Raw genomic sequence first — 15,193 nt, 5'->3', positions numbered from 1 at the left:
CCTTCTTAACAGGTCTATCTGCAACCACTTCTGCCCTCGATTATCTACTCACCAAACAGCAACCAGAGTGACTTAAAAAACATATAGATCATACAGTGTCACTTCCCTGCTTAAAACCCTCCAAAGGCTTCCTTTTGTACTTATAAATAAAAAAAAAACCAGTCTTTAGCTTGGTCTTCAAGGACCTGTAACATCCTACAGGACTACTCCTCTGATCTTATATCATCTCCCTTTTGTTTACCATGATCTATGATTCTTCTTTCTGTTTCTTCGATGTTTGAGGGCCTTTGTGCTTTCTGTTCTCTACTTGGAATACTTTTCTTGTGGCCTATCATTATGTGAGTCTCAGCTCCAATATCACTGCTCCTTCCCCCAATTCCAATCATACTCTATCCTGTTCTGTTTTGTTTCCTTCAGAATATTAATCACAAACTAAAATTATATTTATTCACGTGTATACCTGTTGTGGTTACCTTCCTATAGTAAAATATAAGCTCCAAGAGGGCAAGGACTTAATTTTGTGCATCACTGTAGCCTCAGCACTGGAAATAGTGTAAGGCACATATTAGCTGCTTGAACAATAGGTGATGGATGAATGAATTTATCCTAGGTCTTTGCCACACTGTATGTCTGTCCTGTCACTGTAGCAGAAATTGTAATTTAGGACAAGTCTGACATGTAAAAATAATCATTATATAACTCAATATATGTGGCAGATTAATGGACTTTAAAATGTTTGATGATAGATTAGCAAATGAAGTTAAATCACCTCTATAATGTTATCAGACATTGATTCAATTTTATCCTTTAATAAAGTCCATGAAGCTAATAAAACCTTTGAGGTAACCTGCCAAATAGACTGAAACACGTCTTCTAAAAACAAAAGAATCCACAGATGTCACTTTGAAAATTTTCATGCTGGCTGGGGGTGGCGGTGCCTTGATTTTATTTTGTTTTCATCTTTAAATAAAGCATTACTCTCTTGTGGTCTGTTGCACAAGCCTTGTCTCTTGTTACATCCGTGGTGTTCACATGCCACCCTACTGTGGGTCACTCTGTTCCACTCACATTACAGGAACAACCTAAAACAAAATGTCTGAGTGACAGGATGAGTGGGCTACACCACAGACAGGAAATGAAATTCACACTTTTGCCAACACAGCAACTGCTGCTTTACTAAATGAAAACATTTTAAAAATAAAGGCTAAATATTCTACCTATTCACCAGGCAAAGTAACAGCTTTGGACACTGTGGGTTCCAGTAAACAAAGCAGTTTGCTACATCTACAAAAGAAGTGTGTGTATTTGTTGAAGAGTTTAAAACAACTGAACATACTTCAGTCACTCCTTTTGTGAGATAGGTAGTTTCTCTTTGACAAACACTATTTTAAGAACTTCCTGGTTTTGGGGGTTCAGCAAAACTGTTTTTTTATAGATACATTTGTTGCTTATGCTTTAAAACATATGTAAGTACATCTTGCTTTAAAGCATATCTAAATGTGTTATTTAAAATGAATGCAGGGCTTTCTCAAAGTAAGGGTTAAGGAGCTGGACAAGGGCTGTTGGTTAGTTCAAAGCCACCTGGACTCCAGAAACTCCTTATTATAAAAGAAAGGCCAGGAGTCAAACTCACATATAGTGTAAGTATCACAAATTCACATATAAGAGAAAAGAGCCTTTCCTATTTGAAACACAAATGTCAATAAACTTTTCTGATGGAACAAATTGCACAAGGTAGGCCAAGAGACTACTATTTTTTTTTTTTTTTGAGATGGAGTCTTGCTCTGTTGCCCAGGCTGGAGTGCAATGGTGAGATCTTGGCTCACTGCAACCCCTGCCTCCCAGGCTCAAACGATTCTCATGCCTCAGCCTCCCGAACAGCTGGGACTATGGGCATACGTCACTATACCTGGCTAATTTTTGTATTTTTAGTGGAGACGGGGTTTCACCATGTTGCCCAGGCTGGTCTGCAACTCCTGACCTTAAGTGATCCGCCCACCTTGGCCTCCCAAAGTGCTGGGATTCCAGCTATAAGCCACCGCACCCGGCCCGAGATTACTATTTAATACTATTATAATAGGTGCGGTATAGGCTCCCAGAGACTCAGGGCAGACAACCTGGATGGTACAATCAATCCTCTTTATTCCGGGGCCCCAAGTTATGACCCCTCAGTTATCAAAAAAGGGACATTCTGTTGGTCACAAGGGGACCAGAAATAAGTGTGTGGCTGATTACAAAAATCTCTTATCATAACAGAAAAAAATTCATAGCATGGAAGTGATAAAACAAAATTTATAACCACCACCAGAGTTTAGGTAGATAAAATTCCACTTGAAAATTAAATGCTTTATTTGCATATCAAGAAAATTACATGTAAATTTAATCACATATACTTTTGTGTAAGGTAAAAGGTTGGTGTATCTTGCCAGAATAGTAAAAGATTTATTATGTAAATATGCCTTCCTGAAACAGCTGCTTAAAAATTCAATTGACATGGAGTTGTCAATTGTCTAATTAAAAAGTCTGTTCTTGCTAGGCGTGGTGGCTCACGCCTGTAATCCCAACACTTTGGGAGGCCAAGGCGGGCAGATCACCTGAGGTCAGGAGTTCGAGACCAGCCTGGCCAACATGGCGAAACACCGTCTTGACTAAAAATACAAAAAAATTAGCCAGGCATGGTGGCGGGCGCCTGTAATCCCAGCTGCTAGGGAGGCTGAGGCAAGAGAATCGCTGGAACCTGGGAGGCAGAGGTTGCAGTGAGCCGAGATTGTGCCACTGTACTTCAGCTTGGACGACAGAGTGGAACTCCGTTTCAAAAAAAAAAAAAAAAAAAAAAAATCTGTTCTTTAGAAAGGCAGGTGAAAACTTTTTCACGTTTCTGAATTGACTAGTTCTGTAGAGTCTGGCACAGAAATAGAACTGCAGTAAACTCTATGAAGTCATTTGTATGTGATTACAGATACCTAAGTTAAATATAACCCCAAAGGACTTAAGAACCCCCACAGTAAGGAATGAATGAGATAAAGATAATATTATTTTCTTGATCTAAAGAGAATAATTAGCTGCTTGATACAAAAATGACAGGCTCACCTTTCTAATAGAGCACTCGTGACAGTAAAGTTCTCCAAAGTCTTTATAACTTAAAAACATCTATGCTTCTCTTTGCCATAGATTGCTTGCTCAACGAGGGGAAAGTCATCCCTGGTTAAGAAATTATATACATATATATATATATATATATAATATATATATAATGAGCTAAAAATAGCTAACTCAACTACTGTATGCTAGGTGCATTTTACATTACTTTATTTAACTTTCCTAACAATTCTATGAAGTAGGTACTATTTTTACCTCCAATATACATGTAAGAGACTGAGGGGTCAGAGATCATAAGTTACTTGCCTAAAATCATACAGCTAGTAAGCCTCAGAGCAAGGATTCAAACCAAGATTTGACTTGAAAACTTATGCTCCGAATCATTCTCTACCATGCTGTTTTCGCTTTATGATATAGTTTATGGTGGATGAAATACAATGTCTTACCTACACACCTTTTCAACAGAATAGAATTTAAAAGTAGAGTACAGGGGCTGAGTGTGGTGGCTCACACCTGTAATCCCAGCACTTTGGGAGGCCGAGGAGGGTGGATCACTTGAGGCCAGGAGTTCAAGACCAGCCTGGCCATCATGGTGAAACTCTGTCTCTACTAAAAATACAAAAATTAGCCAGGTGTGGTGGCACACATTTATAATCCCAGCTACTTGGGAGGCTGCAGCAAGAGAATTGCTTGAACTCTGGAGGCGGAGTTTGCAGTGAGCTGAGATCACGCCACTGCGCTCCAGCCTGGGCAACACAGCGAAACTCCATTTCAAAAAAAAAAAAATGTAGAGTACAGGAGTGAGAGAAAAGTACTGAAATCCATTTGGATTCCAACTCTACTCATTTTCCCCACCCCTTCCCCAACAAGGCCATAGACAGAAAGACTACACTGAGGGGGATAAAGAACATGTTTGAGATGAATCCAGCTGGGCTGGACAGTAGAGCAAGTTGTAATATCTGTTGGGAATGACAGTGGCATCTCAGTCTCAAAAAATGGAGGAAAGAACACTCGGCTTCAAATATATTTGGGAAAGTGCTCTGTGACAATCCTTTCTGATCAAAATCACTTCCTAAAGTATGACATTTGTTAACTGGTAGTTTCTTCTTGGGCAAAGTGTGAAGGAAAAGGTCAACTAAGGGAAGAAAATATTTAACTGTTCTGAGGTTGAAATAATCTTTGAAGAATGTGGCCAGGGTGATCATCCATGACCAGCAGGAAGGTCAAGGAAGCAAAACAAAGCAACAACATACTTGGCCTAACTGCTGAACGTCAGTTGGATAGAAATTCCACTGTTCCACATGCACACATACAAGAAGAAATGGCTCATTTACTATGAGAAATCAAGTGGCAGAAAGTAGATGTTATACTAAAATGAAGGAAGCAGATTTTCATGTTTATGTTTGTAATGCCAAACTCTGGAGTTGGTTTGATATTTCTGCTTGAAGCCAAAATTAGCAGGCAAATTATTGTGTAATATTGACTGCATGCAGTATTATTGCACAAAGTGAGTTGGTTGGTATTTATGTTAAATTCAAGTACCACACATAATCTGAACTCATACTTTCATCTTGAAGAATACTCATCTAGCAAAAACTTTCAAATACATTCCACTCTCCCAATATTTTCCCCCTCCTGATAAGCTTTCTCTGCTTAGTTGTTTAATTTTCAGATTCAAGGTGCTAGGACAGCTTCTGTCAACCCCACTAGGTGGAAAGGAATTCATGTTCCCACTTGGTGTGACCACACCACAGACAGGGAATTTCATAATAAAAAGTTTCAAATATCAGACCAGAGTTCAAGGAACTACACAGCTATCAATACTAATGCCTAATGAAAAAATCTGGCCAAACCCCTAAAACTGGAAGGAAAAAGTAATTGTTCTTTGATGTATGCAACCTGGCTTCAAAAGTCAAAAGTACACCTCTAGGTAGTGAAGAAAATGTGATTCTGTAATCCTAAAGGAATTTAGAATACAACAGGAGAAAATCCAAACTCATATATCATAATGTTCTATGTAATTAGACATTCTCACCCTACCCCCACAGCATGACCAAACATTGAATATTAGAATGCCCAGCCATACCTGGAACCCTCTCCCTGAGGGCATTGACTTCCCAGACACATGCCTCTGAATGCAAGTGTCAGGATTATTTCTCTCCTTAACACCAGACAAGCAGAGACTGGGCCACATAAGTAAACCAATTACTGGCCGAAGCAGAGAAGAGCTTAGGACTCTGGTTCTTACTCATTAACGATAACCATCAGACTCAGTTCCAGCTAATCTTCCACTTAAACTCTGTTGCACAATGCCCAGCACAACTACACTAGGATGCAGCTATCTGTTTTTCCCCTTTCCTAAAACTGAAGGGGGGAAAAAGGATCTGTTTGTTCAAGATTGAGAGACAAATTCCAATCTGGACGAAACTTCCTGGTCTTTTCACTACAGATCATCAATGGAAGGCAAAAACAAAACAAAAAACCAAAATTACTTGTTCTGTTCATTTTGAATGTTCATTTACTGATACGATCTTCTAATTCCATTTTTGCTTTAACCATGTGCATCTTAGAAATGTCTGACAGAGACATAATTTAGGATCAATAATTTTACCACTGGTCATACAATTAACCTTCTAGTTTTTACAGATGGGGCACATCTGCTTTGACATTTGTTGGTTTTGGCTGTTCAGCAATAGATTTATCTTTTTCAATATCACCCTACTGTCCTTCTGGGGAATCCATTCAACTGTGGTTCTGGTGGCCTCCAACTCTGGAACTGCAAGGGGTTTTGTAGGAAGCTGGAATGTGGCTTACATCTGGCAGTTGGAAATTCTCCCCATGGAATCTGAATCTCCCCTGGAAACTCTCCCCTGGGAACATACCCCATTATTCGTACTGCTTTAGATACATGGGGAGTGTCGAGGTATGGGACACTCTGCTCCTGCTCCCTGGTCTTCCCTGAATGACCCTCGCTCTTTCCTTTGAACCCCAAATATATGAGACAGGTCTCGGTCAATTTAGGAAGTTTATTTTGCCAAAGTTAAGAATGTATGCCCGTGACACAGCCTCAGGAGGTCCTGACGACATGTTCCCAATGTGGTCGGGGCACAGCTTGGTTTTATACATTTTAGGGAGACATGAGACATCAATCGATATATGTAAAATGTACACTGGTTCCGTCAAGAAAGGCGAGATAACTCGAAGTGGAGAGAGGACTTCCAGGTCATAGGCAGATACAAGACGAATGGTTGCATTCTTTTGGGTTTCTGATTAGCCTCTCCAAAGAAGGCAATCAGGTTTGCATTTATCTCACTGGGCAGAGAAGGGATGACTTTGAGTTCTGTCTGTCCTTTGTCCACAAGGAAATTCCTTGTGAGGGATGTATGTAGCTTTTAAAAATCTTAGTAGCTATCTTTTTAGGAATAGAATGGGGGGCAGTTTTGCCCTAAGCACCTTCCCAGCTTGACTTTTCCCTTTGGCTTGGTGATGACTTGGGTGATGATTTTGAGATTTCCTTTCATACGTCTGTTCTCTAAGTTTGGTCCTCTAGCCTCCCATTAGGATGTCTGACATCTTTCTGACAAATATTTTACTTATGATAGTTAAAATTCATTTCTGGTCAAGCACGGTGGCTCACGTCTGTAATCTCAGTACTTGGGGAGGCCAAGGTGGGCGGACCACTTGAGGTCAGGAGTTCGAGACCTGCCTGGCCAACATGGTGAAACCCCATCTCTACTAAAAATACAAAAATTAGCCGGGCATGGTGGCATGTGCCTGTAATCCCAGCTACTCGGGAGGCTGAGGCAGGAGAATTGCTTGAATCTGGGAGGTGGAGTTTGCAGTGAGCCAAGATCACATCACTGCACTCCAGCCTGGGTGACAGAGTAAGACTCTGTTTCAAAAACAAAACAAAACAAAACAAAACATTTATGAGCTTGTAACAGAGAATCTAATATATCAACTGAAGCCCAGAGAAATTACTGATTTACCCTAAAATCACATTGCTAGTTAGCAGTAGGGCCAGGCTTAAGCCCCCATGTCATCTGACACTCTGGGTAGCACTTTAACCCTTTATTCTGTGTTAGATGTTATTACAACAGGACATATCGCTAAATAATAGCTTAAACAACTAGCAGTTAAAAACACTGCCAGTCGAGGCTGGGCGTGGTAGCTTATGCCTGTAATTCCAGCACTTTGGGAGGCTGAGGCGGGTGGATCATGACATCAGGAGTTCGAGACTATCCTGGCTAAATCAGCGAAATCCCGTCTCTACTAAAAATATAAAAAATTAGCCAGGTATGGTGGCACGCGCCTGTAATCCCAGCTACTCGGGAGGCTGAGGCAGGAGAATCGCTTGAACTTGGGAGGCGGAGGCTGCAGTGAGCCGAGATCGTGCCACTGCACTCCAGCCTGGGCAACACAGCGAGACAGCGTCTCAAAACAAACAAACAACCCCTCCCAACCCTCCCAAAAAAAAAAAAACACCACTGGTCAGTTCATCTGAAGAGAACAAAGGCAGGATTTCACTGAAAGCTTGGTATGATGCTTGTTCTGTTTCTCTTTTTCTTTCTTTCTTTTTTAGCTTTTAGCTTTTGGTTTGAGTTTTAAATTACTACCAAATCATGAAAGATCAGAGCTGGAGGGCCTTTAGGGAGTCTAAGGCAGGGCTCTAAATGGAAGTAGTTGGGCCTAATTCACCACGTCTTGTGAGACCAAGCACAGATCTAAAATAATTTTGACTTCTGAATACCTTTGAAAAGAACACACCTTATCCCATTCCTCCAGGTAGCCACCATTCTTGGACTTACACCAAGCAGCCTTGCTACAAAACACTTCTGAGTTTGAGCTAAGACCCAAGAGACAAGACCTTCTCATGACACCACTGCTGTCTTCTTGTCTTCCTCTGTGCAGCCACCTTAGCAAGGCTCAGCCTCAGTCTTGCCTCCAGTCACCATCCAAAAATAACCACCACCTCCCTCATCCCCAAACAAAAACCTAGGTGCCCAGGAAAGGAACTGGTCTCAAGCAACTTCCCAACACACAACTGACCCAGGTCCTCCTGGTGACTGACAGTGGTGGAGAGTTTTGTTTTTGAGAAGGTCCTCCTCCAAAGAGAGGAGAAACTGCCTCAGCTCAAAGGAACCCATTTCCCTTACAGACTGAATCAACAAAGCTTCTTGGTCCTGCAGCCCTCAATTCTAGATTTAAATACTTTTTCAAAATGGAAAAATTTAAAAGCTGTCTGGACTCAAAAGTAAATGACCTGAAAAGTTCTTTCTTAGTATTTTAAATGCTGGATGTCTTGGTTACTAAGAGACATGATGATGACCAACATGTCTCTTAGTAACCAAGACATGGCACCAAGTTTAAAATAGTTGGGAATAAACAAAACAAAATGAAAGGAGATTAACTCAGAAAAACTGTTCCGCACTTAAAAAATAATTTCCTTTGCATGATTCGACAAACACCTTCCCAGGTATTTAAAAACACACCTGCAGAAGAAATGCAAATTAGGCTTTCAAGCATTTGGCCTAAGTGTCAAACCCTGCTTTCAGACCATTCTCTTCCACCCTTGGCAATGTGTCTTTGGGGCTAAGGTCATATTCTGTTCTTTGTTGCTGTTACCTTCTGATATCCTTGTCACTCTTTTTTTAACCCCTTATCTTGTCCAATCTTCTTTTCCCAATTCCCCAAATCCTACTATAATCTTAAGATATTTCAGTGTTCATACAGATGAACGTCCAACAACTTTGTCTCAAAATTTCTCATCCTCTTGGTCTTCAAAGACCTTCACTCCTTTTAGACTTCTAATTCACAGGGTCCCTCTGGAAGTCATGAGTTCTTGATGGACTTAATTTCAGAAATTAAACTCACTTTCTGATTACAACTCCCTCTCCTTGTAATGTGTTCACTCCCTCTTCAAGCTGAGGGAGACTCCTAGACCCCTGATTCCTGAATTTTTTCTTTCTTTTTTTCTTTTTTTACACACTTGATCTTAGCCAAAAGGCCGAGAAGCGATCTTTTTTTCTTTTTTTGAGACAGAGTCTTGCCCTGTCACCCAGGCTGAAGTGCAATGGCGCAATCTCGGCTCACTGCAACCTCCGCTTCCTGGGCTCAAGCAATTCTCCTGCCTCAGCCTCCAGAGTAGGTGGCATTACAGGAACACGCCACTGCGCCCAGCTAATTTTTGTATTTTTAGTAGAGACGGGGTTTCACCATGTTGCCCAGGCTGGTCTTGAACTCCTGACCTCAGGTGATCCACTAGTCTCGGCCTCCCAAAGTGCTGGGATTACAGACGTAAGCCACTGTGCCCGGTGATTCCTCAGTTTTTTCTAGCTATCAACCTCCTTTTGGCTTTTTCTTCCCTAACCAACCTAGTCCCATGTCCTCTCTCCCTCCCTCCCTCCCTTCCTTCCTTCCTTCTTTTGAGATGGAGTCTTGCTCTGAGGCTGGAGTGCAGTGGTGCGATCTTGGCTCACTGCAAGCTCCGCCTTCCGGGTTCATGCCATTCTCCTGCCTCAGCCTCCCGAGTAGCTGGGACTACAGGTGCCCGCCACCACACCCGGCTAATGTTTTGTATTTTTAGTAGAGATGGGGTTTCACTGTGTTAGCCAGGATGGTCTCGATCTCCTGACCTCGTGATCTGCCTGCCTCAGCCTCCCAAAGTGCTGTGATTACAGGCGTGAGCCACTGCACCCGGCCTCCATGTCCTATTTCTTAACTGGTTTCCCTACAGTCTATTCTCTTTGCTCCTGATTTCCCTTCATAATACTACAGCTTAAAATGGTATGGTTATTTGATGTGTTATTTATTATTATTATATGTCTGAGCAGTAACTCTCTATTGTTTAGTACATTACCTGACACTAAATAAATGTTTAGCAATTATAGTAATTATATGTGGAATAAATGAAAGAAAAGCAGCTGAACACTTAAGGAGATAAGAAACCATGTCTGGATACCACAGCACATTCACGGTCTCAGTGCAAGGATATCAGAGACGACAGCAATGACAATGACTTGACTCAGCAGGGCACTTAACACCTCTGGACAGCTCCCTCTCCTATTCCTTTCCACTGTTATTCCAAACCCTCTCTACTCTCCCAAAGTCTCATTGCAACTTGTGTTTCCTTCAACTTTCCAGTTAACTTGGCCTTCTATACTATCAAGAAAATGGAGGCTAGCTAGTGTGATTTCTCTCAATTACTTTCTCTCACCTGCAGACTTATCTCCTTTCTCCAATCTGAGAGAATGATGTGACCTATGTCCTTGGTCCCATTCCCTCATCTCCTAGTTTTCTCTCTCTAGTGACTATTTCTCCTCAGCCTGGAAACATGCTCAAGTCTGGTCTCTCATACCCTTAAAAGAAAACAACATCCATGCCCCCAAACCTTAACTTGATCCTGTGTTCTAAGTTCTTATTTATTTATTTATTACAGTTGAACCCAGGTACCTTTCTCTTTGGCTTCTTTTTCTGATCATTTTCCTTCACGTGTTTCAGGAAGCTGTCTTGACTCTTCGAGTGCTTAATGTGCTCAATACACACATTAATTCTCTTGGCAAGAATCTTGCCCTTGTTTGTTTACAATAAGGCCAGCAGCATGCTGGGGAATATTGTCCACATTGTAGACTCCTTCAGTTTTGCCATGGGGACACTTGTGGTGCATTCCTTTTTGAACAGTACCCATTCCCTTGATGTCTACATTATCACCTTTCTTATAGATTCGCATATACGTGGCCAAAGGAACAACTCCATGTTTTCTAAAAGGCCTAAAGAACATATATCGGGTGCCCCTCCTCTTTCCCTTTGTGTTCGTTATTTTGGTGAATTACTGGAAGATGGCAGTTCCAGCTGAAAGTCTAAGTTCTCTTTATTAAGAAGGACGTCTATACTTGCTGTCCCCATTTTCTTCCCTTGCCAATTTTTCTACCCACTGGCATCTTGCTTCTGTCTTACTACTCCTCTGAAACTCCTCCCCCACTCTAAGTTTGCCAATGATTTCCCCAGTGATAGATCCTAAAGACAAAGACCTCCGGTCTTTAGCTTAGCATCAATTTCTGCTCTTCATTTAATACCTGATGTGCACCGGCAAATCACTTTCTCCTTTTTGACTACCCTGCCCCTGCTCCCCTCAGTTTCTAAGACATTAAGTCCCTCTGGTAACTCTCTGACCATTCCAGTTCCATATCCTTTGTCAGTAACCCTACCCTATCCACTGCCCTTAAAACAGAGAGTCTGTTTGGCCTTCAAAGTGCTTTGAAACATAAATTTATTGACAATTTTTTTTTGAAGCAGGGTCTCACTCTGTTCACCCAGGCTGTAGGGCAGTGTGGTGTGTTCATGGCTCACTGCAGCCTCAACCTCACAGGCTCAAGCAATCCTGCCACTTCAGCATCCTGAGTAGCTGGGACTCCAGGTGTATGCTACCACGCCTGGCTAATTTTTTAATATTCTATAGAGATGAGGTCTCACTATGTTGCCCAAGCTGGTCTAGAACTTCTGGACTCAAGCGATCCTCCCACCTTGGCCTCCCAAGGTGAGGAGATTATAGGTGTGAACCACTGCGCTCAGCCCATTGACAATTAATTGTACTTAAAAATCCAGCTTCTTTTGAAAAATAATAAAATTTGAACACACATGTCCATCTAGCAACAACTGGCCAGAGATGAGCAGTGGCTGCCATTTTAGACATGAGATGGTGTTAAGTGCTATGGAGTAAAATGAAGCAGAGAAAGAGTAACAGGGAGTGCTGCTGTGTATACTTACTTGTGTTATAAGCTATGGCAGGGAAAATATCTTCACTAAGCTGACATTTAAACAGAGATCTGTAGGAATTAGGGGAGGGAGGCATGCAGCTGTTTGGAAAAAGAACATTAAAGGCAGTGTGGGGAGCTGGGCATGGTGGTGTGCACCTGTAATCCCAGCTACTCTGGAGGATGAGGTGGAAGGATCACTTGAGCCCAGGAGTTTAAAACCAGCCTGGGCAACATAGCTTGTGCTATCTGAAAAAAAGGTAGTGGGAGCAGCAGATATAAAAGGCCCTGAGGCAGAAGAGTAACTGGTTAGCTTGGGAATTAGCAAGGAGGTCAGGGGCACCGAAATGTAGTGAGCCAACAATGAGTGGTAGAAAATCAGACCAAAGAGGTAGAGAAGGGCAAGTGGTGTAGGGTTTCAGTGTTTCTACTTCCTCATTTGTAATTCACTCTCCAATACATTGTAATTGGGATTTTCTTTTGCTTGTAAAATCCAATGAACATTTTCTCAGTCATTATCAAATGCCTGACCATTTGATATTGTTAACAACCATCCATCTTCTTGAAACTTTCTTATTATTCCTTCTATGTTTCTGACTATTACTTCACATTCTCATTGGTGGGCTCCTATTCTTTTGCCAACTTCTTAAATAGGATGTCTTCCATGATTTCGTTACCACTCCTCTCCTTGTTCTATATACACTCTTCTGAATGTCTTTAGCCACACTTATGGCTACCACCATCCTATATGTTGATGACTCCTTATTAGTTATCTATTGATGCATAGCAAATTATCCTAAAACTTAAAAGCCTAAAACAACAAAAAACATTTATTATCTCACACAGTTTTTGAGAATCAGGAATTCAGGAACAGCTTAGCTGGGTGGTTCTGGCTTAGGATCTCTCAAGAGGCTACAGTCCCGTCCTGGCTAACATGGTGAAACTTTGTCTCTACTAAAAATACAAAACATTAGCTGGGAGTGGTGGTGGGCACCTGTAGTCCCAGCTACTCTGGAGGCTGAGGCAGGAGAATGGCATGAACCCGGGAGGTGGAGCTTGCAGTAAGCCGAGATCGCACCACTGCACTCCAGCCTGGGCGACAGAGCAAGACTCCATCTCAAAAAAAAAAAAAAAAAAAAAAAAAAGAGGCTGCAGTCATCTGAAGCCTAGACTGGGACTGGAGGATCTGTTTCCAAGATGGCTCATTTACATGGCTGTTAATAGGAGACCTCAGTTCTTTACCATGTAAATTTCTCCTCTGGGCTGCCTGAGTGTCCTCATGAAGTGGCAGCTGACTTTCCCCAGAATGAGTGATCCCAGGGAGAACAAGGTAGCAGAACAATGCTTTGCAACTTAATTTTGGAGGGCACACACCATAATTTCTGCGACATTATACTGGGAATATAGGTCAGCCCTATTTAGTGTAGGAGGGGACTATACAAGGATATCAATACTGGGAGGCAAAAACCACTATGGACCACTCTGGAGGCTAGCTGCCACAACTCTCTAACTGGCTCTCTAAAAGATCAGATCTAACTAACATCAGAGCCCCAGACCTATAAAATCAGCTGCCTACTGGATAGCTGTTATTTATAATGGCAAGAACTTTACCATTACTTCCGAAACTTCCAATTGTAAAAACTCAGAATCTGTTACAATGGCACGTCCATCAATGTTCTCTTTGGGAGTTGTGTGATGGTCATGGTAGTGGTTAGGTGTTGGCTTTGAGCACTGTGAAATAAAGTTAAAGAGGAGTTTGGGCCCGGTGTGGTGGCTCACGCCTGTAATCCCAGCTACTTGGGAGGCTAAGGCAGGAGAATCACTTGAACCCGAGAGGTGGAGGTTGCAGTGAGCCAAGATCGCACCACTCCAGCCTAACAGCCTGACAGAGCAAGGCTGTCTCAAAAGAAAAAAAAAAGAAAAAAAAGGGGGACTTTGTGACTATCATTTATTGAGTACCCACCTGTGTTAGGCATGATGCCTAGTACTTTACAACCACTATCTTAAAACAACTCGATGAACAGAAGTTCTTCTTCCCATTTCACAGATGAGAAAACAAAGGTTTTGAGAGTAACTTGCTTAAACTTACCAATTACACAACTAGTAAATTACAGAGCAGGAGTCAAAATGTAGGCTTCTTTTCTTTTTTTTTTGAGACAGTTTTGCTCTTCTTGCCCAGGCTGGAGTGCAATGGCACCGTCTCGGCTCACTGCAACCTCTGCCTCCTGGGTTCAAGTGATTCTCCTGCCTCAGCCTCCCGAGTAGCTGGGATTACAGGTACCTGCCACCACGCCTAGTTAACATTTGTAATTTTTAGTAGAGACGGGGTTTCACCATGTTGGCCAGGGAGGTCTCAAACTCCTGACCTCAGGTGATTCACCTGCCTTTGCCTACTAAAGTGCTGGGATTACTGGCATGAGCCACTGTACCGGGCCTATAGGCCTATTTTCAAGTTTTGTTGTTTTTGTTTAAAACATCATTCCCTGGCTCTCTAGCATTTTGAATTCTTTGCCTGTTGTGTACAACAAGGACACCACAGTCCCATTGTAGCATATCCACCAATGTACCAATAGGGTTCTAAAAGTGAATTCTCAAATACTAGAACACCAAGGAGTTTCTTTGTTATTTAAAAAATTGAGTCAGTTCAGTGCTACTTTATTTCAACCTTACCAGTAATTCTCAAAATTTGCTGGCCACAAAAACTGAACTCTATCTGCAAAACAAGTTTCTCAATTTTCCTTACCAAACCATCTCTTCTATGGTTGTATTCTACCTTACTAGGCTAAACATAAAAAATATGTTGCCAGTAGAACCTCTTAAAAGTTCCTCAAAGTTACTAATTCCCAAATATCAAACCACCGGGAACAGAGAAAGGCATCATAAAGTATGTTGAATCTCTTTTAAATCTACTGCCTGGTTTTCTCTACTACCGCTGGACTGCCTGACTTTTTAAAGTCCCTGGACAAATTCTTCTTTTCGTAACTGTTTAAATGCATATTACAGATCCCTTGGGCCATGCACTAATGCACAAATGAAATCTAGGAGGGGCACTGCTGCCAGTGCTTAGGTTCTGACACTTGCAAAAGCAATTAACTTTTGTTAAAAAAAAAAAAATTAATGATGATGGAGGAAGAGGAACAGGAGAAGGAAGAGAAAAAAATAGCAAAAGGCAAAGTCCAAATGACAATTTAAGGAGCTGTCAAAGAAAAGGGAAAAGAGAAAGCAAGTAGAAGTCACTGTCCTTAATTACCTCACAATTTTTCACCCATCCAGTGTTCCCTGCTTCCTAGTCTTTTTCCCCTTATAGAATCACTACAGAATTGTAACACCATTACAGATGA

At 41.7% G+C, this 15,193-nt stretch overlaps 1 protein-coding gene across 10 annotated transcripts in view; it reads right to left on the bottom strand.

The window, feature by feature from the left end:
* SSH2 (slingshot protein phosphatase 2) overlaps positions 1 to 15,193 on the bottom strand; it is a 315,105-nt gene that overhangs the window by 82,174 nt on the left and 217,738 nt on the right. The gene's annotated exons all lie outside the window — the stretch shown is intronic.

This window comes from Symphalangus syndactylus, chromosome 20 (assembly GCF_028878055.3).
Source record: "Symphalangus syndactylus isolate Jambi chromosome 20, NHGRI_mSymSyn1-v2.1_pri, whole genome shotgun sequence".
NCBI lineage: Eukaryota > Metazoa > Chordata > Mammalia > Primates > Hylobatidae > Symphalangus > Symphalangus syndactylus.
This window is presented reverse-complemented; position numbering and strand designations above follow the sequence as displayed.